The 26,950-nt window shown below is 40.4% G+C and overlaps 1 protein-coding gene and 1 long non-coding RNA gene across 3 annotated transcripts in view; both read left to right on the forward strand.

The window, feature by feature from the left end:
* Positions 1-26,950, forward strand: part of NTS (neurotensin) — a 232,060-nt gene that overhangs the window by 108,661 nt on the left and 96,449 nt on the right. The gene's annotated exons all lie outside the window — the stretch shown is intronic.
* Positions 4,834-8,228, forward strand: LOC138774827 (uncharacterized). Its single transcript, XR_011360410.1, has 5 exons — positions 4,834-4,974; positions 5,078-5,223; positions 5,478-5,594; positions 5,674-5,895; positions 6,196-8,228. It is a non-coding gene; the product is annotated as an uncharacterized lncRNA (long non-coding RNA).

Raw genomic sequence — 26,950 nt, forward strand, 5'->3', positions numbered from 1 at the left:
CAGTTGCAGCCTATTTCATGTGACAGCTCCTATGTCTATCTCATCTGAGGATGCGCAAGATTCCTATGATAAAATATTGTGTATTCCTTTACTATTCATAAATAACCTTTTAAAATAAGACTTTACTTCAACAGTTAAAAAAAAAAACATTTGGATGTTCAGAAAGCAACTAAATTCAAATACAAAACTACACCAATTGTACACATGGGGAACCCAAAATAAGAATTAATAAAATCCAAAGTCTATTATTAGCCAAATTGTAAGTTTATTAAATCAATCACAGAAAACAACATTAAAAACAAGACCTGGGGAGGCGGGAGACCAGGCACCCGGGACAAATAAATATAAAGTGCCAATGCATCCAGAAAATGTGTGTACAATTTATAATTCATCCAGCATAACGTGCATAATAAAGTGACAGTGCCAGTTGCTACAGTACGCTGATAAGAATCACATGTAAACAAGCAAGTCCGTATGGATGACAGATAATTACCAGTTTGTATACCAAGTCCCAGTGCAGTGGTCCCCACCTCACACTCCAACGCCGTTTCGCTCTCTAAGCTTCGTCAGGGAGTAATGTGGTGGGGGTCCAGAGTTCCTATATACCCATCCAGTGACAGGGATTGGCCGTGTGAAATAAACAACACCTGGGTCGCATATTACCTGGCGATCCCCTTAACGCCGTGCACACACTGCCACGGGCCCGCCGGGCGGAAGCGGAAGTGACGTCAGGCGTGATGACGCCGTTCGGCAGACACGTTCCCACCCGACGTCCCGAGGCACACTGCGCATGCGCACGGGATCGCACACGACCCGGCGGCCATCTTTGAAATGGGAAACATTGTGGGCAATAGGTAACACATGTAAGTATGAAGATGCCAATATACAGAAATAGATATAGATGGTTATAAGTGCAATAACAGAAAAGAAGGGCTATGAAAATACACAACAAGAGCGCTATAAGTACAAAAATAAAAAAATAAAAAAGCAGACACTAATTCATAACTGCAATAAGATGGTGCAAATGGGAAATAATATGAACAATGGGTAACACACGTAGATAAATAAGCGCCATATACAGAGACAAATAGCTATAGGGGCAGTGATAAATATACAGAGCTTTATACATACCCATGAAAAGCTCTATAGGTACATTAATGCAAAAACAGACACTAAGTCAAGACTAAAAAAGTGATGAGTGCTAAAGGATAAAACATAAAACAACCATGCAAAATAAAAAGTGCCAAGTGCCAGTGCAGGTGCAAGTGCAAATAGTGCAGATAAAAGTGCCAGTGCTAGCAAGCAGAGTAAGTATTAAAAGGCAAAATAAGAAAAACTATGCAATGATTAAAGTGATATGCCAAAAGATTGAATGAAAGATTCTCCTTTGCATGCTTCTTGTAACATGATCATCCATTACTAGTAAAAGGCAGGATGCGGTTGACATGTGGCCCTGGCACATCTGCGTTGCCATGTTCTAGATGGCGGCGCATATGGCTTTGCTGCATGTCACCCACATTATTTCTCTCCTGGTCACCTCTACTATAATATCATCATACTTGATTTTGTCATGACTCTGGGATTATATCCTTGTCTGTGGGCATCCAGTCTACACCATTCACATTGATTTCTGATCTGGCTGATTCCCACTACACTCCCTTGCCCTCTTGTCCACCAATGAACCATATATAAAAATGTTTTTTGTGACATGTTGATTATAGGCAAATATTATCAGTACTCAGCCCCATCATTCGACTTAGTCACATATCATTACCATGCCAGTTACCTTTGATCTATACGGGATAGACCCATCCACACTGTACTGGTTTAACCGTGATAATAACTTGATACGACATTAGTTCCTCTCATTCTTCGGGCCCTGTTCATATCCATTAGGCCCTGATCATATCCATTAGGACATTACTTTATTGGTTTAACAACCGACTAACATGCTATGCTGCCTTCTGTTTTTATAGTGTTTTTATTCATCAAATTAGCTTTTTGACCTGTTGTAATTGGGGGTCCAGGGTTTGGAATGTTTTACACATATAGATTTACATATAAGGGCAGTAACTCTTTCTACATATTATTGGGTGCCTTTTGATACAATGACATATATTGATGATGAACACATGAGACTTATCACCAGTACAACATCATTGCCATTTATCACATTGATGGTCATATGTACACATATTCCTTTAGTTCACATTTCAGCACCACACTATCACAGTTAGCACTTACCTATGCGCATTCACATATATTTCTTTTGGCATATCACTTTAATCATTGCATAGTTTTTCTTATTTTGCCTTTTAATACTTACTCTGCTTGCTAGCACTGGCACTTTTATCTGCACTATTTGCACTTGCACCTGCACTGGCACTTGGCACTTTTTATTTTGCATGGTTGTTTTATGTTTTATCCTTTAGCACTCATCACTTTTTTAGTCTTGACTTAGTGTCTGTTTTTGCATTAATGTACCTATAGAGCTTTTCATGGGTATGTATAAAGCTCTGTATATTTATCACTGCCCCTATAGCTATTTGTCTCTGTATATGGCGCTTATTTATCTACGTGTGTTACCCATTGTTCATATTATTTCCCATTTGCACCATCTTATTGCAGTTATGAATTAGTGTCTGCTTTTTTATTTTTTTATTTTTGTACTTATAGCGCTCTTGTTGTGTATTTTCATAGCCCTTCTTTTCTGTTATTGCACTTATAACCATCTATATCTATTTCTGTATATTGGCATCTTCATACTTACATGTGTTACCTATTGCCCACAATGTTTCCCATTTCAAAGATGGCCGCCGGGTCGTGTGCGATCCCGTGCGCATGCGCAGTGTGCCTCGGGACGTCGGGTGGGAACGTGTCTGCCGAACGGCGTCATCACGCCTGACGTCACTTCCGCTTCCGCCCGGCGGGCCCGTGGCAGTGTGTGCACGGCGTTAAGGGGATCGCCAGGTAATATGCGACCCAGGTGTTGTTTATTTCACACGGCCAATCCCTGTCACTGGATGGGTATATAGGAACTCTGGACCCCCACCTCATTACTCCCTGACGAAGCTTAGAGAGCGAAACGGCGTTGGAGTGTGAGGTGGGGACCACTGCACTGGGACTTGGTATACAAACTGGTAATTATCTGTCATCCATACGGACTTGCTTGTTTACATGTGATTCTTATCAGCGTACTGTAGCAACTGGCACTGTCACTTTATTATGCACGTTATGCTGGATGAATTATAAATTGTACACACATTTTCTGGATGCATTGGCACTTTATATTTATTTGTCCCGGGTGCCTGGTCTCCCGCCTCCCCAGGTCTTGTTTTTAATGTTGTTTTCTGTGATTGATTTAATAAACTTACAATTTGGCTAATAATAGACTTTGGATTTTATTAATTCTTATTTTGGGTTCCCCATGTGTACAATTGGTGTAGTTTGGTCTAGGTGACATGTGGGGACATTAGTTATGGTCCTTTACATGATTGTTTGGGTCCTAGATTTATAGGTGTTTTTCATATTTTGTGGTTTTTCTAGGAACAACTTCCATTATGGATTTACGCATCAAAGACAGTGAATGGACACTGCAACTCTCACAGGTTTTTAATGATGGAGGCAGCATCTCCACGGACTCACAGGAAGCTGTGGACACTCAAAGAAGTTTGAGAGAGGCTTGGCATAAGCGAACACGGTCATGGTGGAATCGAGCGGCTTTGGAACAGTATGTAGCTAAGAATTTGGTACCAAGAGGACTACGTGTCCCAGTACTGCCATCTTTTGTAGTGGAGGATGAAATAGTAAAGAAAAAATGGGAGGAGGCATGTACTTTATGCTCCAGGACCTTCATGCAACTACTGATTGGGATGGAAACCAAGAAAGTAGAAAGCATGGAGACAAAAATTGGGGTCTTACAGGAGCAGCTGAAGTCTTCTATTACCACGGAGACATTGGATCTATTTGAATCATCCCTGAAGAAGGACCTACAGAAATGGGAAACAGAGATTCAGAATTTAAAATCAAGGAAATATCAACGTGATGTACAGGACCATACGAATGGACGGGTCTTCAGATGGAGACAAAATGGTCAATTGATGAGAACACCCTCCACCCAATCACTGGTGAGCAACTCCTCACAGGCCTCCAATGCCACATCTCTGGAATCTAATTATCGAGAACAATCATATGGGAGAAGAGGAGCAAAGAGGAAGGAATATCGGACCAATGAGGGCAATGATCAACAACAACTTAAGGTACTCAATTTATCTAATATTTCCCTCTCTCCAGCACAGTTGTCTGTGTTATCTTTGGGCCTGTCATTCAGCCCCGCAGCCAGATTTGACAGATTTGTGGCCACTAAGGATGTTTTTTTGTTTGCCAGGAAATTATTGTTAAAAAAACATTTCTCTAAAAATCAACATTGTTTATTTACAGCAGAAGAGGAATTGGAGGCGTTAAGGGCACTGGAGGAGCTATGGGCAGAACAACTGGAGGGCCCCAGCAAGTTTCCTGATTATATAAAAAGAAGGTCCACCACGTTCCCACCCTTAGCACTGAGTCCAGCAGTGGAAATTTTTGTACGTCTTGTATTAGAAGACCTTGAACACCTTTCAGAACAACGCAGGTATGATAATCTATCTTCATCTCAACGCAGGGCACTACAAGAACTGGCCGCATTAAAAAACATAATAATCAAACCTGCAGATAAGGGTGGAAACGTGGTAATCTGGCCAGTGGAGGCATACGAGCGGGAGGTGTACAGACAGTTGAATGATCGTAATTGCTATCGCAAACTGGATGCTAATCCCACGACCCTTTTTCAGGGACAACTCACAAACATTTTAGATCAAGCACTGACCGACGGCATAATAACGAAAACAGTTTTTGAAGGCATGAGAACCAGCAACCCGGTGATCCCAACCTTATATTTATTACCAAAGGTTCATAAGGATCAGAAAAACCCTCCCGGTAGGCCAATTGTTTCAGGCCGTGGTGGCCTATGTGAGAATGTATGCCGCTTTATTGATTTTTATCTGAAGTCTATTGTGGTAACCTTACCCTCTTTCACCAGAGACTCCACGGAGGTCTTACAACGAATTGAGGACGTCATTTTGGAACAGGATATGTATCTAGTCTGTTGCGATGTTGAATCGTTATATACATGCATCGATCACCGGCATGGTATGGAGGCAGTGCAAAAGTTCTTGGAGGTTCAAGGTATGGATCCTGGATTACGGGGACTAATTGTGGATTTAATGCAATTTGTACTTACCCATAATTATTTTACCTTTAAGGATCGCTTTTATTTACAAACCCGTGGCGTGGCAATGGGGGCGACTTGTGCACCATCATATGCAAATTTATTTCTTGGCCACTGGGAAAGGGAGATTGAATACGGTGGATCTCATCCGGGGGACGGCATTGTCGTCTCCTGGATGAGATTCATCGACGACATTTTTTTCATCTGGCAGGGATCCCGTGAGTCTCTGGAACGGCATCTATATGATCTAAACAACAATGACAAAAACATCCGGCTAACTTGGCAGATATCACAACAGGAGGTTGAATTTCTTGACATCAAAATCAAGGTAGGTATGGGGGGGAAACTGGAAACCACATTATATCGTAAATCCACCAGTGTTAATGCTTTACTCCATGCTTCTTCAGCCCATCCTCGACACACGATCCGGGGCATACCAAAGGGACAATTTATACGCACAAGGAGAATTTGTGATAATGATCAGGAATTCGAGACACAGGCGAGGGATATGAAGGATAGATTCCGTAAAAGGGGATATAATCAAACAGATATTGAAGAGGGGTACCAATTTGCCAAATCATGCAACAGGAGAGACTTACTAACATCTAAACCACGACGCCAAGACTCAGGTAAAACTCGGATTATAACCAACTATCATTCAAGATGGCATGAAATGGTGGACATTTTTAAGAGACACTGGCCCATATTGAAACAGGACAGGGAGATCACACAGTTTATCCCTGACTTTCCACTGGTGACAGCTAAGCGGTGCAAAAATTTGGGTGACATATTGGTTAAAAGCCACTATGTTTCACCCCGCTCTAACTATATATTCCAGTCCAGGGGCCCAAAATGGGGATGTTACACCTGCAACAACTGTACTGCCTGTTCGTATGTGAATATCGGTAACAGCTTTTTTGACTCCACAGGACTGAGGGAGTACAAAGTGGTCCATCATATCACATGCACAACAGAGAGAGTAATCTACCAGGCCTCCTGCCCATGCGGTCTCCTATATATAGGGATGACTTCACGACAACTAAAGGTCAGGATCCTGGAACATGTCAGGGATATTAAACGAACTGCCAATCTGGAAAGAACTGATCCGTGGGAACTGGAAAAATTAAAACCTATTCCAAGACACTTTATGAAAGAACATGCGAGTGACCATCGGGGCCTGAAAATCAAAGGCATTGATCGCGTAAACCTGGGGATCAGAGGGGGTGACATCACAAGACGGTTATTACAAATAGAAAGCAAATGGATGACAGTGTTAAAGACCGTACAACCAAGAGGTTTGAATGAAAGATTCTCCTTTGCATGCTTCTTGTAACATGATCATCCATTACTAGTAAAAGGCAGGATGCGGTTGACATGTGGCCCTGGCACATCTGCGTTGCCATGTTCTAGATGGCGGCGCATATGGCTTTGCTGCATGTCACCCACATTATTTCTCTCCTGGTCACCTCTACTATAATATCATCATACTTGATTTTGTCATGACTCTGGGATTATATCCTTGTCTGTGGGCATCCAGTCTACACCATTCACATTGATTTCTGATCTGGCTGATTCCCACTACACTCCCTTGCCCTCTTGTCCACCAATGAACCATATATAAAAATGTTTTTTGTGACATGTTGATTATAGGCAAATATTATCAGTACTCAGCCCCATCATTCGACTTAGTCACATATCATTACCATGCCAGTTACCTTTGATCTATACGGGATAGACCCATCCACACTGTACTGGTTTAACCGTGATAATAACTTGATACGACATTAGTTCCTCTCATTCTTCGGGCCCTGTTCATATCCATTAGGCCCTGATCATATCCATTAGGACATTACTTTATTGGTTTAACAACCGACTAACATGCTATGCTGCCTTCTGTTTTTATAGTGTTTTTATTCATCAAATTAGCTTTTTGACCTGTTGTAATTGGGGGTCCAGGGTTTGGAATGTTTTACACATATAGATTTACATATAAGGGCAGTAACTCTTTCTACATATTATTGGGTGCCTTTTGATACAATGACATATATTGATGATGAACACATGAGACTTATCACCAGTACAACATCATTGCCATTTATCACATTGATGGTCATATGTACACATATTCCTTTAGTTCACATTTCAGCACCACACTATCACAGTTAGCACTTACCTATGCGCATTCACATATATTTCTTTTGGCATATCACTTTAATCATTGCATAGTTTTTCTTATTTTGCCTTTTAATACTTACTCTGCTTGCTAGCACTGGCACTTTTATCTGCACTATTTGCACTTGCACCTGCACTGGCACTTGGCACTTTTTATTTTGCATGGTTGTTTTATGTTTTATCCTTTAGCACTCATCACTTTTTTAGTCTTGACTTAGTGTCTGTTTTTGCATTAATGTACCTATAGAGCTTTTCATGGGTATGTATAAAGCTCTGTATATTTATCACTGCCCCTATAGCTATTTGTCTCTGTATATGGCGCTTATTTATCTACGTGTGTTACCCATTGTTCATATTATTTCCCATTTGCACCATCTTATTGCAGTTATGAATTAGTGTCTGCTTTTTTATTTTTTTATTTTTGTACTTATAGCGCTCTTGTTGTGTATTTTCATAGCCCTTCTTTTCTGTTATTGCACTTATAACCATCTATATCTATTTCTGTATATTGGCATCTTCATACTTACATGTGTTACCTATTGCCCACAATGTTTCCCATTTCAAAGATGGCCGCCGGGTCGTGTGCGATCCCGTGCGCATGCGCAGTGTGCCTCGGGACGTCGGGTGGGAACGTGTCTGCCGAACGGCGTCATCACGCCTGACGTCACTTCCGCTTCCGCCCGGCGGGCCCGTGGCAGTGTGTGCACGGCGTTAAGGGGATCGCCAGGTAATATGCGACCCAGGTGTTGTTTATTTCACACGGCCAATCCCTGTCACTGGATGGGTATATAGGAACTCTGGACCCCCACCACATTACTCCCTGACGAAGCTTAGAGAGCGAAACGGCGTTGGAGTGTGAGGTGGGGACCACTGCACTGGGACTTGGTATACAAACTGGTAATTATCTGTCATCCATACGGACTTGCTTGTTTACATGTGATTCTTATCAGCGTACTGTAGCAACTGGCACTGTCACTTTATTATGCACGTTATGCTGGATGAATTATAAATTGTACACACATTTTCTGGATGCATTGGCACTTTATATTTATTTGTCCCGGGTGCCTGGTCTCCCGCCTCCCCAGGTCTTGTTTTTAATGTTGTTTTCTGTGATTGATTTAATAAACTTACAATTTGGCTAATAATAGACTTTGGATTTTATTAATTCTTATTTTGGGTTCCCCATGTGTACAATTGGTGTAGTTTGGTCTAGGTGACATGTGGGGACATTAGTTATGGTCCTTTACATGATTGTTTGGGTCCTAGATTTATAGGTGTTTTTCTTCTTTTTTTAAATTCAAATACAAATCTGCACATTTACTTCAAGGCTATCACTAAAATAGAACAATTTACACTGAGTAAATGTATATATAAAAAAGAAAGGTCTTTTAAATTATGGAAAAACACTTAGGCAATATTGGCCTTCCAAATAAATTATCTCATACTGTTATGTATGTTCTGTCCTAGTGATGATGATATTTCTTCTACAGCAGTACAGTGTGTTAGAATAACGAGGACTGTGTGAGCTGTAAACCTTATGTGGATCAACAAATACATTATATTTTGTCACATCTATTGCACAACCAGTGTTCCACCAGTTAGGCCAGAGGGATGTCAGCTAAAGACTGGCCTACTGTACTGCTATGGGTCTTGAAGACATCATCCGTTACCATAGATTGTTATTAAAATCAGTCTACATACTGTGAGTGGATGTGGATGAATAGTCCTACAGCTCAAACTCAATCCAGCAATTCCATCTCCCTCCAGCTAACCAGATTGTCTCGCAAAGGCTGCTTTTAGGTTTTTGTTGAACATTACCTAAAGTGTTCTCAGCTGGTAGGCTCAGCTTACTAGCTTGTCTCGCTACTGTTGTTAAGCTTCACTCAGAATCTCTAACTTACTCTGTACCCATAATTCTAGTCCACTGGCATGTCTCATAACGACTGCACTTGGGCCTTACTGCTCAACAAACAGCCAGACGCTCCATAAGGCACTTCATGCAGTTACTTACATACCAGGGGCGGACCTAGACTGCAGAGGGCCCCTGTGCAAAAAATGACCTAGCCATTGTACTGCTACCCATCTGCTTTAAAGGCGCATACACACAGATAAATTATATGTTCGCCCGGGTATCTGGGACATGGAGCGCCCTACAGCAAAGTCATCAGGGCGCACTGGAGGAGTCTCTGGTGGGTCCTGATGTCTGTGCTGTACTGCAGTCGGAGAAAGTCCCAGTGTGAAACTGATGCTGGGTACACTCAAAAAACCAGAGAGAAGCAACATGCTGACCCTGTTCCATCCTGGACTGATCTGTATCTGTCATCACAATTGTGAATAACAATAACTACAACTCTCACCAACTACAACTTCCACCACAATTGTGAATAACAATAACTACAACTCTCAGCATGCCCTACACTTCAGAGGTCTCATCGTATGCTGGGAGTTGTATTTCCTAGATGGACAACCCGTTGAGTTGTCTGTTCATATCTACTACAACTCCCAGCATATCCTGAGTGTCGTAGCGTTTGCAGCTGTTGTAGTTAGAGGGTCCTAGGTGCATTGTACACCGACTGCATTGTAGAAGATCAGAATACATGGGGGGTATTTATCATTTATGCCCCTGGCATACACAAGGGAGAAGGTATAGGTCCCGAAGGACTTACTAAGAAGTGCGCGTCTCTTACTAAATCCAACAGTATGCATAGGGACGGGGCTTTATTTAAGAGTGGCGTACAGATACACTAGTCTTGATAAATTCTCCCAAAATGTTCTGTGAAGGCTCAGTGTGTGAAAGTGACCCCAGAACCCCGCGAGATATAACAAACTTTTAACGTCAAAGAGACCTGTCAGATGTTTTAATCTTATTGGAGCATGATCTGCTTCCCGCTCTGTGTCAGTGAAATCAGTCCTCACGTGACAAAGCCTGGAGAGAGTCACGCTTATCGCAGTCCTCTCCCGGCTCCTTCTCCCGACTGGTACGGGTCTGAGACCAAGACAAATAAAAACCTTTGACATGCCTCCATGACCTGACAAAGGTTTCTCATAATGACAATGACACTTTAATGCTGCTATTTGTAAGGACCTTTTTATGCCGATTATTGGCAATAAGTGTTCTGAGAAAAGCTCATGTCTAAAAGGGCCAGCGATCAGGTGATGTGTGGGATCTATTGCCAATACTAATAATTCTACAGTAATATGGGCCCTATACTGTGAATAGCTGTCACTTCAGTTTCTTCTTATCAGAGACTTCTTTATTGCAGCAAACAGGTTTAACCCTTACACTGCCTGCACAGATAATGCCTTGGGCTGCAGAAAGGCAGTGTAGGGTTAAACTTTTAGCAATAAATAGTTTCTGATAAGGAGAGACAGAGAGGTACAGAGAAAGGAGCTGATTTCCCACCCCCAACACCTACACACACACATATACACATCTTTCGGCCCTAAAGTCTCTCGCGGCTTCACAGTGACCCCCCCCCCTTCCCTTCAGCTCAGCCCGCACGAGATAACAGAGAGCAGGACTTGCAGACATGCTCTCTTGGATCGGGCGGGGTAGGGGGAGGAGACACTGTGGCTCCGGTGCTGCTGCCTGTGAGTGCAGGGCAGGAAAAGATTATTAGAGCAGCCGGGCTCATCCGGAAGCCTCTGGTGCTCTGCTTATAATTCAACTGCAGAACTGCAGCTTACTGGTGTCTGAGCCTGACGGGCCTCTGGCTGCCCTGGGCCCCTGTGCAGTGGAACCGGCTGCACAAGCGATAGGTCCGCCACTGTTACATACCAAACCTGTTTTCTTATAGCCTTTCACTGTTTCTTTAATTCACAGTGTCACCGTACAATGCCACAATAGCAAGCAATGCTTTAGTGTTGGTCTTTTTGCAGTCCTTTGCTACAAGCCGGGCTCCTCTTGCAAGCTGGCAGCCAGAAAGCTATGTTTCCTAGTGCCCCAAAACACTGGCAGGGCTTCCTAGCCCCATAGATTGGCTCATCAGCTGTTACCATAAAAAAGGTGAAGGAGACTACATATAACTTTTTATATGGGGGAGGGATATCATATTTACTTCCCTTTCTTACATTTATTTTCATGTAAATTTAATTGACTCTAAAGATAGATGTGACAATTATGCAGAAACACTAAAAAAATTATAAGGCACAACTTTAGCCTATCCCAATGTTGTAGTTAAAAATAATTGCAATGAGAATGACTCGTATATAATGATGGTTATAAAAATTAGACTTTTATTTCATTATATTTTCAATAATTGAATCTATGTAAAATAGTCACTATTTTATTAAACATTTTTTCTCCATTTGATAGCCTATGTGATTCATAACATTTGTAAACCACTTCATTTACCAGAAAATTACTCCATACTACATAAAAACAGCTCTGAATTCTGGCCGCTGAGTATCTCCCTTCCGTGTGTGAAATTAATTATACTTTTGATGTCAGGACATAATGAAAATACATGATGCATCCAACTGTCTTTAGTCCTGGGGTCGACTACCTCTTTTCTTACAACTCTGGCACTGATAAAAAAAAAAACTGAACTGAAGCTCCAGTTGGTTTCTTCATTTTTTTCTTCACTTCCTGGTTTGGGCTTTCCCATGATGCACCTTGTCTTCTGTGATGTCTAACTGACTCTGTACAACTGTTAGATGGCTTACATCTTGCTCAGCCAATCAGAGATGAGCAACCTGAGTCATCTGACAAAGGGAGGCTGGCTTAGACCAGTTTCCCTCTTGATGATGTCACAAAATGGCTGCCACAGAGCAGCCTGGGGTCAACAGTCAGTAGATAAAAATGAGTTTACATCACTTCCTGGTGGAGGGTTGAGGGGGAAAAAGATAGGGAAAGGGGACAGATAGGTGATTAAAGCAAATTACAAAGTTATAGAACTTTGTAATGTGTTTCAATAACTGGGAAAAAGCTTTTCGCCGGAGTACCCCTTTAAGTGACCCCTCCATATTCTGGAAACAACTGAGCCCCCACAGAACTATGTATTGTGATCTTTCACAAAGCATCTAGTGTACAATGCACATGGTCATAGACCTTCCAACTACAACTATATCAGCTGCAGACATGCAGCTTTGTAGAAGGATTTATAAATTGACCTTCAGGGCTAATGGTTATAGTTCTCCTAAAAGATTGTGACCGACAGATTGCACTAGGAGCTACTACATTGCTGTTTCTCAGCTCCAGTCCTGAGGTTCCCCCAACACGTAATGTATTGAGGATTTCACTGAATTTTCACTGGTGATATAATTATAGTCAGTGCATCAGGTATCCCCACAGATGTATTTTCTATGGGATATGCTCAAATCCTGACCTGTTGGAGGGACTTGAGGATTGGAGTTGAGAAACACTGCTCTACATAATCATCACTTCACCATTTTAAGTTAATTGCCATATATTAAAGGGTTGCTGTCTTCTAAACTACAACTTCCAGCATACCCAGAGAGCTTAATAAGTGTAGGGCATTCTGAGAGTTGTAGTTTGAATAAAAACTTTCACAAGTTGTGGTCACAGATACAGTTAAAACCAGGATGGAATTGAGTCAGCATATAACTTCTCATTGGTTCTTTATTGGTGGGCCCTGAGGACCAGTTTCTTTGGTGGGCCCTAGGTACCCCACTCCGACGCTGATTGTATCTATGTGTCAATAACCTTAGAGGAAGAAGATTACAGAAAATGTCTATTACACATACAGTATGATGATGGTCCTAGTGAGTGACTTTAAAGAGGAACTCCATGTAGAGGTAAAAAAAAAATAGTTGCAAAAGCATATAGCATTGCTTACCTTTTTAAGGCTATGTTCACACAACATATTTTCAGCTACATTTAAAATGACAGCTGTTATTTTGAGGCTAAAATAATGGATGTTATTTAGCAGCCTGGCCTCCCCTTAGTTCAATGACTGGTGTTGGTACATTATTCTAGTTTGGGGTTACTAATTGAACTTTGGATGTGTCTTAATTGAAAGGTCCATTGAATTTATTAGTAAAGACAGAGAAAGAACAGTGGAAAAAGGAAAACTGTGTGTGAACAACTAATAAAAAACATCCACTGTTTTCAAAAGAAAGATCATGATCATTATTTTGACGTTCGTGGCAAAAACATCCGTTATTCATTACACTGTGTGCATTGGACGTCCGTCTTCCCATTGACTTCAATGCATTGCCATTGCAGTCAGTTAAATGGCGGCAATAACAGCCGTTATTTTAAATATGAAAATTGGCCGCTTTTCCTCTATTTTTGACGTTGTGTGAACATAGCCTAACCCAGTTTTGAAAGTACCAAAAATCTATTTGCTTTGGGGGTTTTTGTTCTGTATTGTGTGGCTGTACTTCCTGGTTGAGCAGTTGTACACAGTACTACATAATTGGAGAAGTGTTAAGCTCACCATACCCGCAAAGAGATTAACCGTCCGGTTAATGGCAGTGCAAGCTTCACCAGGTATATGAACGATAAAGGCCAGCAAACCTGGATTCCATCTGAAATATTTTATTTAGGTCTTCACATAAAATACAGATTTAAAAGCTTAGCTGAGCTGCTAAATCTGTATTTTATGTGAAGACCTAAATAAAGTATTTCGGATGGAATCCAGGTTTGCTGGCCTTTATCGTTCATACACAGTACTACAGGTTCCAGAATGCTATGCTTTCCTTCAGCTGTTCATCACAGTCCTCCACCCTGCCCATTCCCTGCCCAAATCTGTTGCAGAACATCTAGGCTATGTTTACACATTGCAGTTTCATTGTAGTCCTTTATTATTTCATTGTGTTCCCACTCACACAGCGCACAGTTACTACCTGTAATGCCGACATTGGGATAAAGTAAAGAACTTTTTTTTCCTTTCATCTCCATGCACATATTATGATCAAGCATCTTTATCGTTGAGGTTGAGCCCCACAATAAGGACTTTATCCGAAATAGGATCTTACATGGGATATACTGTGTATGTCTCAATTTTTGTCCAGATGGCATTGGCAGTGCTGGCTCTGATCCTCTGGGCCGGTAAGCATAATTTAATTGTGTTACTGCATCATTTTTGTTAATACACCGCAGTACTGCAATGACACTCCAACATGTGTGAACATTAGAGATGAGCGAACCTCGAGCATGCTCATCCAAACCTGAGCGTTAGGCATTTGATTAGCGGGGGCTGCTGAAGTTGTATAAAGCCCTAAGGCTATGTGGAAAACATGGATATAGTCTTTGGCTGTATCCATGTTTTCCAGACAACCTGAGAGCTTTATCCAACTTCAGCAGCCACCTCTAATCAGATGCCGAACGATCAAGTTCAGATGAACTGGAGCATGCTCGAGGTTTACTCATCTCTAATGAACATAGCCTGAATTTCAGTGAATTTGCTGCACCTGCTTCTGGCTAGTTAGAGATGGGGAATCACTCAGGGGATTGAGGGATCCAGCCCAGCCTCCTGTGACATCACACCCTGCCCCTTGTCTGCATCATCAGCCTGTGCTCATCAAACACACACAATGTGAGACAGAGGCATGGAATCTTATGTCTCCTAAGGTGGGAGAGCAGTGCGAGCAGGAGAGGATGTGCATTGGCACAGAGGCCAGTTTTCTTCACTTCCTGGATGTCAATCAGCTACAGGTGAGGAATATGTAGATTATACAATATATAGACACATCTATATAACTTTTAATGCACTTTTAATAGAAAAACTGTTTTCTTTATGTGGAGTGTTAATTAAACATAACATTAGAGTTGGTAAAGGTGTGTACAATCGTCAATGCTGACTCAAGGTGTCTGCATCTTGAAAGCTTATATAAATTGGACTATAGAGATACCTACACAGTAGAAGGAAAAAGTTCAATAGTAACAAATACAATTTTAAAATAAATATTTTTCAATTCTATTACTCATATACTGACAGCCATTAGTATTATTATTGTTTATACAAGTCGCAGAATTGTGATTTTATATCATTTTTAGAAGAAAGACTATTAATATAATTCATATAGAGAACAATTGCTAATAATATCTAAATATGTATGCGGGGAACTTGCAGAATAATCAATCATGAGAATTTCTGACATGGCTCACAGACAAGGTTTAAATATAGTTCTAAATTTAGGCTAATTTATGTGAGCATCATCTGACAAATACCCTTTTGGTTTCAAATCTACACAATAGTTATTTTCAGTGAATGTTGATGTGTAAAATAATCTGAATACATTGAATTGTGAGCATATTTTTGGTGTTTGCACAGTTGTATTTATTATAATTGCTTTATGTTAACTACAAATTATTTTGTACACATAATAAATTTATAGGTATTTGGGCAGTAAATGCAAACGTAATAAAACAAAGCATAATTGCTTTTTCAATTCAAGCCAAATTAACTGACAAAATGGTTCTTGGAGATAACTCATTTGAAATGATTAGGTATTTTGAAAAAGTCAAGAAAATTGCAATTTTAAAAATAGAAAAAAAAAAAAGAATATTTTTCACTAAACATAAAAGGCCAATCAAATCCATTGTCTACGCTGGGAACAGATGGTTTAAACGTATTTTCTGATGTAATCCTTGCATCATATTTCATCTAATAATTTTTAGTTAATTGCACTGATTAAAATTACACTCTATGGTCAATGAGTACTTTGTATATTCATTAATTTGTATTGTGAACAACTAACATTCTGAATTTGGGTTGCATTTGTCCTGTCTACACGCTGTTCAAAGATAAAACCACCTTAACTGTATATTGTGTTGTGTGGTGTGACTGAAATCACAGAGTAATTTTATCCTTAATAACAGTAATTTATCAAATATGGCAATAAGGTCAAAGTAATTTCTATCTTAGAAAGCCATTCATTTACGATAATAATTTAAATAATCAATTTGTGTGACTTTATGTGTAACATTCAGTTGTTTATTTGGCTCTTTCAGAGCTAAATACATTGTTTGAGTAGCTTGTTTACTTCAAGGGAACCATTTACCTCCCTGAGGGAGAATGAGTTGGCCCAGTAACTTACAGCTGCCGGGCACAGATCTCCAAGTCCGTGCCCGGCAGTCTCCGGCAAGGCAGCTAATTCAAAATCTTCAATCGCACGTCCTTGTGCCCAGTAAGTTTGCATGAGGGTGGAGCTGCTTTAAACTCAAACAGTTGTAAATGTTAGCCTGCTCAGGAGGTAGAAAGGTTTCTGTGATATTTTGATGTGCAAAAATTCTACAACTTTTAAATTTTTAAAGTAGTTCACCCAAAAAATCTTTCAGATCAACTGGTCCCAGCAAGTGCCAGAGATTTGTAAATTACGTCTATAAAAAAAAAACCACGCAAGCATTCCAGTACTTATCAGCTGCTGTATGTTGTGTAGGAAGTGGTGTATTCTTTACATTTTGACACAGTGCACTCTGCTGCCACCTCTGTCTTTCACCTTCCTGCTCCCCAGATTGAAAAGAATACCACTTCCTGCAGGAAATACAGCTGTTGATAAGTACTGGAAGACTTGAAACTTTTAATAAAAGGAAATTAAAAACATTTGGCACTTTCTGTCACCAGTTGATTTAAAAGAAATAAATGTTTGGTGGACAACCTCTTTAAGCAACAATACATTAATCTAATACAACTACACAGTCTTAAAAATCTGCTTCACATTTAGTTAGGTGAATAATAAGAAATTGCAGACAAAATATATTTAATCGCCAAATAATCATTTATAAATACTACTACTTTTAAAAAATGGCGCAAATCATTCACCCAATAAAAGGCACAGAAGCCATAGTAAATTTGGGCCATAGACTTTCATAAAACTTCAATTTATAAAGGTAGCTTTACATGGGGGCAATTATTGGAGGAATGATTATGGGTCACCTGATCAGCATATGACGTGTAATACACTGATCAGGTGACTCGGAAGCACAGCAGAGATAGGAGACAGTCCAAGTTTTTGTTAGCAATAAGTCACTTATCACTCAATGTAGTATGATATATATATATATATATATATATATATATATATATAAAAAGATCTGCACACTTTTCAACAAATTAGAGAGAGAGTGGGATAACCAGTGAATTATTAACATTACAGGTATAGAGTTGGGGTATACTGTGGCCTGGGCCTGACTATATTCAGGGTTCAAAATTAGATGGGTATGTTCTGGCCTGGAGGGGTATAGTTTGGCCTAGGCTATTTTACACCCTGGGGTATAGTTTGGCCTAGTACTGTTAATCTCCTGGGGTATACTCTGGTCTGGGCAAAACTTTACCTGGGTTTTATCTGGGAAGGGGTTAATTTGGACTTCTACACTGGGATAAAAGTTGAAGAATTTGAATTTGTTGCCCCACTGGAAACTAGGGGCACAGGGTCGGAGAGCTGTGCGGTGTTGGGGCCAAGTCACTCTCTCTCAGCTGCAATTTATGTGCCAAACTGCTGACACTATTAGATAGCTGTTAGGTTACAGAGACACATGATACCTTTCATATATCCAGCTGCGCTTCCATAGATATGCTTTCAGAATGTAAAAAATGCTTACACTGAAGCAAGCTGGACTGACCCCCCCAACAACCCCTCTCCCCCCTCCTGCTTGATTTATAACTTGAAGGGGGGAAAAAGGTGTTACAGCTCTCTCCACTCCTATGCATTGTACATTATGGGGGAATTTAATATTGTTTGCCATGCTGACTTTTTTGTGCAAGGTGTATTTGTTTGTACTACTTTTTATTTTGATACATGCTGATTAGTGAATCCCTGTACAGAACCTTTGAACACGAACATGACGGACATGACGAAAAATTGTGTGTACCTGCTGTGCAGCAAACAGGTGTTCGAGAGGACAGAAATGTGGCGCATGAGGAATAGTAACTTACCCCTATGTAAATATAATGGCAGGCACTTTCATGTAAAAGATTTGCAGTGTCCATATAGCAGGCTTCTAGAGTTCCCACATAATAGTCATTTGAAATTACCCAACATAAGTTCTCAACACAATGGTAAATTGCAATACTTACCTAAAGGCATTGTAATAGCCCAAGCAATCAGCTCCACGCTGCCTTAATAATATTAACAAAAAATTTATTCCAGATATAAACTGCCATAAAGCTTTCCCTAAACCCTTCACTGTACAATACAAAGTAGACATAATAGTGTTAGTGTTAGATATCTGTGTAGATTTTTTTATTTAATAGGAAAAGGAACATATGTTGAGTTTCTATAAATGTCTATATTTCGTGTCCTAGTTATGCTACAGTAATAAAACTCTGGAGACGTACACAGAAAGGAAGATGGTAATATAAATTGGAACATAAGAGAACATTGGGAGTAATTACCAAAGTATCTACATATACTTACATATGCTCATGCTTAGAATGCTGACAATGCTGATTTAAAACTTTTAACAATGATGCAGTTCTGTGATGAAAAACAAGCAAAAATAAGAATAAAGAAGTACAAACTATTTGTCTATGCTTAGGACCTACATAGACTACCAAATTAGCTTTTATCTCTCCATGATGCTTTATCTAATTCCCTGCACTCTTGTTTGCAGAAAGTTTGTGTCATGCATTAACCCCTTTTTATGTTATATATTAACTATTTAAATAAAAAGACTGAGCTCCCTGTATTCAGGGGCCCCATGATAGTTGCATTATCTGCCCTTGAATACAGTACATTTCTGTTCTAGATATGTGCTTCTATTAAACAAGTTTCTGCTAATAGACCAAAGTCAAAGTGTAAGTGATTGTTATCCCTGCCCCTCTTTTAGCTACATTCCTGCAAAACACTTTATATAGAGATGGATAAGGCGAGTCCTGAGTTAAATCTATATGTATAGAAATTTTTTTTTAAATTTATATCACTCCGCAACTTTATTATTGTCTTTATGCAATTGCAGTCCACCTGTCCTGTATGATTCCCCAATGGATTGTGCCAGGCAGTTAGCAGTGTTGGAGGTCCTCTTAAATTTGTTGAAGCCTTTTTAGAGTCAAAATTTTAAAGCTCAGTGTTCCTATGATATTCCTTTGTATCTTCTTCAAACTTCGTATACTGTGGATGACAGTTTACAAAATAACAACATTTTAGGCCTCACTGTCAGGGCATTATACAAGAATGAGATACTCTAGTTTAATGTGAGTCCATGTATCATCTTCCTCTCTAAAGTATTGTGGTATAAAAAGTTTATTTATGAGGTGTGTTAGAAATACATTTTACATCTATATTTCCCTTTATAAATTTTTTATTAGGTTCCACCAGATAAATAATGCATCCACTGCACTGAACACTAAGATAGGTTTTCTCTGAGAGAAATTGCATATATGTATGATAATCTTCAATAGGTCTTAACTGCTTTGTAAAACCTGTAATCACCTGAATTTGCAAACCTAGATAGCACTGTATTATTATTATTATTTTTTTTTAATTAAATCTGGTTAACCTGAATAAGTACTAAATATTTAAGGTATACACTCCCATTAATAAAAGAGGAGGCACAAAATGTGTTTTTACCTTTATGATACTCAGTACAAGTCTTCCCTATGGGAATGAAGTTTTCATCCTGCTGATCTCTCATGCCTCTTGAAATCTTTTCGACTGTCTGTTCATGTTTCAGTTCTTTTATTCTTGGATTCTCTTTAGTTTGTTGAGCCAATTTAGAACAACAGAGTAAAGAATTTTGTGACCCCGCTGCTCTGTTTAGGAGAAAAGGCGTTTTGTCTCCTATAAAAGGATGTTACACAAAGTCATTTATAAAACATTCATTAGTTAAATGTACAACAGAACTCCAGAGGTCTAGAATGAAAGTAACAATGGAAGAAGCTTATTAAAAGAGAAGTTGAAAGCGCTAAAATAGAGGCACAACAGGAACAAGACATCTGATACCGCCAAAGCCAGAAATTCTTAGTAACTTGAGAAATGTGAAATTTTTTTTTAAATTTAATAAAATGTATTTTTAATTAAGAACATTAGTTCTGCTCCAGATCGGCAGTCCAATCATAGCACAGAAGCTCCCCACTCTGTTTGTCCTTTCGGTCGATACTGGCATTCCTGCTGTGTATAAAAGTTCCATAACTATGGGGGAGATTTATCAAACTGGTGTAAAGTAGAATTGGCTCAGTTGCCCCTAGCAACAAATCAGATTCCACTTTTCCTTTTTCAAAGAATCTGTGAGGAATGAAAAGTGGAATCTGATTGGTTGCTAGGGGCAACTGAGCTAGTTCTTTACACCAGCTTGATAAATCTACCCCTATGTTTCTATTTAGAGGGTCCTACTCTACCTTAGGGGTTAAACTATTGTTCCAGGCTTGTCTGCCTAATGTTATCCACATGCTGTTTCATTTGCTAAATAATTAAAATTTATGACAGAGGCTTCTGATGCAAATGTGAACCCAGCCTTGATAGTTTACAGGAAAAAAGACTATGACCTTTATTTTTATCAATCACATGACAGGAGAAGGGACATCCTCTGTAAGGCTATGTTCTCACAACGTTTTTTTCTTGTCCATTTATAATTATTAGTCCAAATTAACATCTGTTAGTTCGCGGTTTGACCACTCCTCAGTACATTATTCTAGTTTAGGTTGACTGATTGCCATTTGGGTGTGTCTTTAATTGAAAAGTCCATTGAATTTAATAGTAAAAAGGATGAAGGACAGCGAAAAAAAAGAACTTTGTGTGAACAACTAAAAAATAATGTCTGTTGTTTGCCAAAGACTTCTGTAAAAAACAATAATTGACATTATTTGATGTGGGCCTCAACAATGTCTGCCATTTAATACACTGTGTGCAAATGACTTCTGTTATTCCATAGACTTTAATGCAATTCAATTAAAATAACTGATTTTTTTTTCAAAAATAGAGTGGACACCTTTTTTTTTTTAACTTAGTGTGAACATAGCCTAATATTTATGTATTGCAGCTATGAATGTGTCAGTATTCTGGTGTCAGCGGTGTGATATATTCTGCAGAGTGCCATTGTAAACCTGGTATCTGACCACAGTATGGGCAGAGTATGCAGGTATTCTTGGCTATAGTGGTGCTTGTATTGTGGTAGCATATATAAGTCTTTGACTGTGTGGTTAAGCTTTGCTATATGCCATTTTTTGTGTGCTAATTATATAGTTTTCAAGCTCAGTTGGTTGTTAAGGAAAGTACCTAGTAATGCAAAATATCTTGCATTGCAACACAAATACTTTGCAATAAGGGGTAGGGATTTGTATGTCAGCTGGTGGGGTTCGTGTGCCAGGGCAGCTTTTTATTCCCAGTCATAACCCTGTTCATCTTTCCCTTTCTTGCAGTATGTCTTCATATGCACATCCCCTACACTTCATCTGGTCCCTAAAAAACAGAAACAAAACAAAAAACATAACTAGAAGTCACATGGGATAGGATTGATTGATTGATTGATTGATTGAGTGAATAAGGAAGAATAAAACTAAGCAGAAGATAACAGAAGGATATGTAGTATTCTGCCTTCAAATAAGCTCTAGAACAGAGATAACTTATATTCCTATAGAGGTAATATTACCTCTATAAACTCTTTGACCACATCTTGAATATGGACTTCACGTTGTAAACAGGAATTAAGAGAGCTGGGCTGGGTTCAGATTATTCAGTCAGGCAAGTCGTTTTTTAAAGGGGTTGTTAAGTATCTACCTTGTGCTATTCAAGACTCTATGAACAGCTCATTAAAGTTAAAAGTTGTTTTACGGAATCCTAGTGTAAGAAGTTTATTGCCTGCACTTTGTATGATGCAAACAGCTCATTGAAAAGGAGTGTGTGTGTTACACAAGGGACGCTAGTATCACAACTCTATGTGACAAAACACTTCTGCACCCAGCTAGCCCTATACCACCTGTTCCAGCCACCTGACCATGGGCAAAATATCATGGAAATCCTCCCACTGACTTTAATCAGAGCTTTGGCCCTGAACCACTCTAAAAAGAAGTTACATGTAAGTTCTCCTCAAAGCATTCTTCATCTCCCCTATTAAAGTCAATGAGAGTGGGGTTTTGGGCAGTGACATAAGATGAGAGTTCAATACCTTTTTGATGAGACAAGTATTTAAAGGCAAACTAATAGCAGGTTAGAAGACTCTAACATGTTGTTATGTTTTTAAAAAAACAAAACTGGGGACACTAAGAATGCAGGTAATGTTCTCACCCTCATTCTCAGCCCAATTTTTGTTAAATCTTGTCTTTTATTATGTAAATTAGGCGGTTTGGTGCACTGGCGTGCTACTATAGCCCTAAGTACACCAATCTCTTTGATACCCTCAACTCCCTCCTCAAACCCAAAGTTCAGACACCCGTAACTAACCTCTGTGCTGAAGACCTAGCATCCTACTTCAAGGAAAAGATAGATACCATCCGTCAGGAGATTACCTCCCAGTCCCAAAGAAGTGTCGATCCCATTCCCTCTTGTATTTCCTCCTCTTCCCTCTCAGTATTTGAACCTGTAACAGAGGAGGAAGTCTCCAGACTCCTCTCCTCCTCTTGTCCCACCACCTGCCCTAGTGACCCTATTCCCTCACACCTTATCCAGTCTCTTTCTCCTGTTGTCACTACTTACCTTACTAAAATCTTCAACCTCTCCCTCTCCTCTGGCATCTTCCCCTCGGCTTTCAAACACTCCATTATCAATCCCTTACTGAAAAAACCCTCCCTAGACCCCTCCTGTGCTGCCAACTATCGACCTGTCTCTAATCTTCCTTTTATCTCCAAACTGTTAGAACGCCTGGTCTATTCCAGCCTAACCCGCTACCTCTCTGACAACTCTCTCCTTGACCCCCTTCAGTCTGGTTTCCGTCCTCACCACTCTACAGAAACTGCTCTTACTAAAGTCTCTAACGATCTCCTCACCGCCAAATCTAAAGGTAACCATTCTCTGCTCATTCTCCTGGATCTATCCGCAGCTTTTGACACTGTAGACCACCAGCTCCTCCTCTCCACGCTCCGATCTATCGGCCTTAAGGACTCTGCTCTTTCCTGGTTCTCCTCCTATCTCTCTGACCGCTCCTTTAGTGTATCACTTTCTGGCTCCACGTCATCTTCTCTCCCCCTTACAGTTGGGGTTCCCCAGGGATCAGTCCTGGGCCCTCACCTTTTCTCACTTTACCCATCGGACAAATCATCAGCAAGTTTGGTTTTCAGTACCACCTCTATGCTGATGATACGCAGCTGTATACCTCCTCCCGTGATATCACCCCCGCTCTTCTACAGAACACCAGTAACTGTCTGTCTGCCGTCTCTAATGCTATGTCCTCCCTATTCCTAAAACTAAACTTTTCTAAGACTGAGCTTCTTGTCTTCCCTCCCTCTGCTAAACACCCTCCACCTGACATCTCCATCTCTGTGTGTGGTGCAACCATAGCCCCTACACAACAAGCCCGCTGCCTTGGGGTTATGTTTGACTCTCATCTGTCCTTTACTCCTCCTATTAAATCTCTTTCACGTTCCTGTAATCTGCATCTAAAAAACATCTCTAAAATCTGTTCCTTCCTTACTGTTGAATCTGCTAAAACTCTTATTGTCGCTCTGATTCATTCCCGTCTCGACTACTGCAATTCCTTACTAATCGGCCTTCCTTCCTCTAAACTCTCCTCTCTCCAGTCCATTCTCAATACAGCGGCCAGGCTCATCCCCATGTCCAGCCGTTATACTGATGCCTCCCCCCTGTGCCAGTCACTACACTGGCTCCCTGTTAAACACAGGATACAATATAAAGTCCTCCTGCTCACCCACAAGGCTCTCCACAGTGCTGCACCTCCATACATCTCCTCCCTCATCTCTGTCTACCGCCCTACCCGTGCCTTACGCTCCTCTAATGACTTACGACTAACATCCACCTTGATCCGCACCTCTCACTCCCGTCTCCAGGACTTCACTCGAGCTGCACCAGTTCTATGGAATGCATTACCCAAGACTGTCAGATTCAGAGTCACCACCAATACCCAAAGCTTCAAACGTGCCCTCAAAACACATCTGTTCAAACAGGCTTACCAGGTTCCTTAATTTTGACTCAACCCTCAACCCCCCCCCCCCCACGCACACACACACAGACACATACACACACACACACAGCATTTAAGCACTTAGACCTGTGCATGCAGGCATTGGCTGGTGAAAGGTTCACCCTTACCTGCACTGCCTTATTTATAAAGATGGCAGGACCATAAGAACAACGATGCACTTTGCCCCTCTGCCATTTTGTCTTGCACCCCCTCCTGATAGTATGTAAGCTCATGAATGCGAGCAGGGATCTCACTCCTCTTCTATGGATAATTATATGTATCTCTGTAATGTCTATTTTTTGTCTATGTATGTACCCCAGAATTGTAAAGTGCTGCGGAATCTGTTGGCGCTATATAAATAAAAATTATTATTATTATTATCTTCCCCATCACTCTGGCCACTTATCACTGCAGAGCCCCAGTATATAGATATATGGGCCACAAGAGGGAAACTTGACACCTACAAACTGAAACACTTTTAAGCAAGAAAATTTTAGCTAAAAATTGCCAGCATCTCATAGTCAGCAGTCAGGCAACCCCTGATTTTTTCCCAAGTGCTAATCCAGGCTTATGCTGATCACGGACATTCACGGCTGTACAGTCCCCTCCTGCTCATCATTGATCTATAAGATCAGCATTGGGAAGGAGTGGAAGCTGAATATGATGTGCACATTGTATGCAGCTTCCTACTTCCCTCCAAAATGTCATCAGCATGTGATTGGTCCATCCTTAAACATCTCTTCAACAAGTTTAATTATTTTAATCTTTCTGCATAACAAAGATGCTTATTAGTTTAGTCGTATGAGATAGATTCTATAGAAAGTTTGTGGTGCCTGTCTCCTGCAGCAAGAAGAGAGACAGAAAGAGAATTTGACAAATCAAAAGATTTTCTTTTTTTAAAATTACAGTAACACTGAAGGGCCAGTTCTCCCAAGTGTGATACTGGCACATTTCTGAGTCTGTGTTATGGTTCCATGTATTGCCCTGTCTGCAATTCTAATGACTCAACTAAAAGCATCACATAAATCTATTAAATATCCATTATGATGATTATAGTTTGGGCAATTAGACTTGCAGTTAGGACGGGGACTTTAGGCCATACTACAGACTCAAAAATACTGTACCCTTTTATGTCAATCCAGAATAACTTGGATAGCTAGAGAGCAGCTCCTGCTACAATGACTGTATTGCAATGTGGGGCAGGGCTGGCAACATTTTTTTTTTGCACACAACAGGTAAGCATTACTATAATATAAGGGCCCAAGGCTTATTTTGAATGAGGTTATTGTCCTGTGACAAGAACTCTGCCCTTAAGTGGATTCATTTTCTATTACAGTCACTATATAAGGCAAGTTTTCCTTAACATGCTGTGGTAGCAGCCCATGCATGTCACATGGTAACTAACCCAGAGTTAGATTTATTAAGGCCTCAGGCAAGCAACAGAGGCATGTGCATGAACCTGTATGACAACATAAACATGTTGCCCCAGATTTATACATATTTTTGTCTCAGACAGCTAGCAACCAATTACAACTCAGCTTTCTTTTCTCAGAAAAGACTGTGATTGGTAGCTCTGTTGATCTGTTTAAGAGAAATATGTGATTTTTGTCCCTAATAGATTAATACATTTTCATCTGAAACATGCAGAGTCTAGGTGGCGAAGACGCACACGGGCACAGAGGAGACAGAGCAGGAGCATGGGCAAGTAAGACGCCCTGTGGGACCAAAGCAACAGCAGCACTGGGCCCTTGCACGTGGGCTCCAGCATCTGCCAGAAACTCACCCAACATAGACTACAAAATAGGGATATCCTTCATACTAGCTCCATCAAAAAAATAACAAAGAAACAATAATGATTAGAGATGAGCGAACCGGGTTCGGGTTCGAGTCGATCCGAACCCAAACGTTCGGTATTTGATTAGCCGGGGCTGCTGAACTTGGATAAAGCTCTAAGGTTGTCTGGAAAAAATGGATACAGCCAATGACTATATCCATTTATTATTATTATTATTATTATTATTATTATTATTATTTATTTATTTATTTATTTATTTATAGAGCGCACTTAATTCCAGAGCGCTATACAGGCTACAGGGGTAACAAACAAGAACATTGCAAAATTAAAACACATTACATAAAGGCAGATGGCAGACTGATACATGGGGAAGAGGACCCTGCCCGCGAGGGCTTACAATCTATAAGGTAATGGGAGAGAAACAGAAGTGCAGCCATTCAAGTGTGATGCAGAGTTATTGTAGGTTGTAGCCTTGTTTGAAGAGATGGGTTTTCAGGTTACTTTTGAAGGACTTGATGGTGGGTGAGAGCCGGATGTGTCGGGGTAGCAAGTTCCAGAGTATGGGGGAGGCTCGGGCAAAGTCTTGGAGGCGGTTGTGCGAGGTCCGAACAAGGGGGGAGCGCAGACGGAGGTCACTGGAGGATCGAAGGTTTGCGTGAGGGACGGTAGCGGGATATCAGGTCGAAGATATACGGAGGGGACAGTTTGTGGATGGCCTTGTACGTCATGGTCAATAATT

Source organism: Dendropsophus ebraccatus, chromosome 1 (genome assembly GCF_027789765.1).
Source record: "Dendropsophus ebraccatus isolate aDenEbr1 chromosome 1, aDenEbr1.pat, whole genome shotgun sequence".
Classification (NCBI taxonomy): domain Eukaryota; kingdom Metazoa; phylum Chordata; class Amphibia; order Anura; family Hylidae; genus Dendropsophus; species Dendropsophus ebraccatus.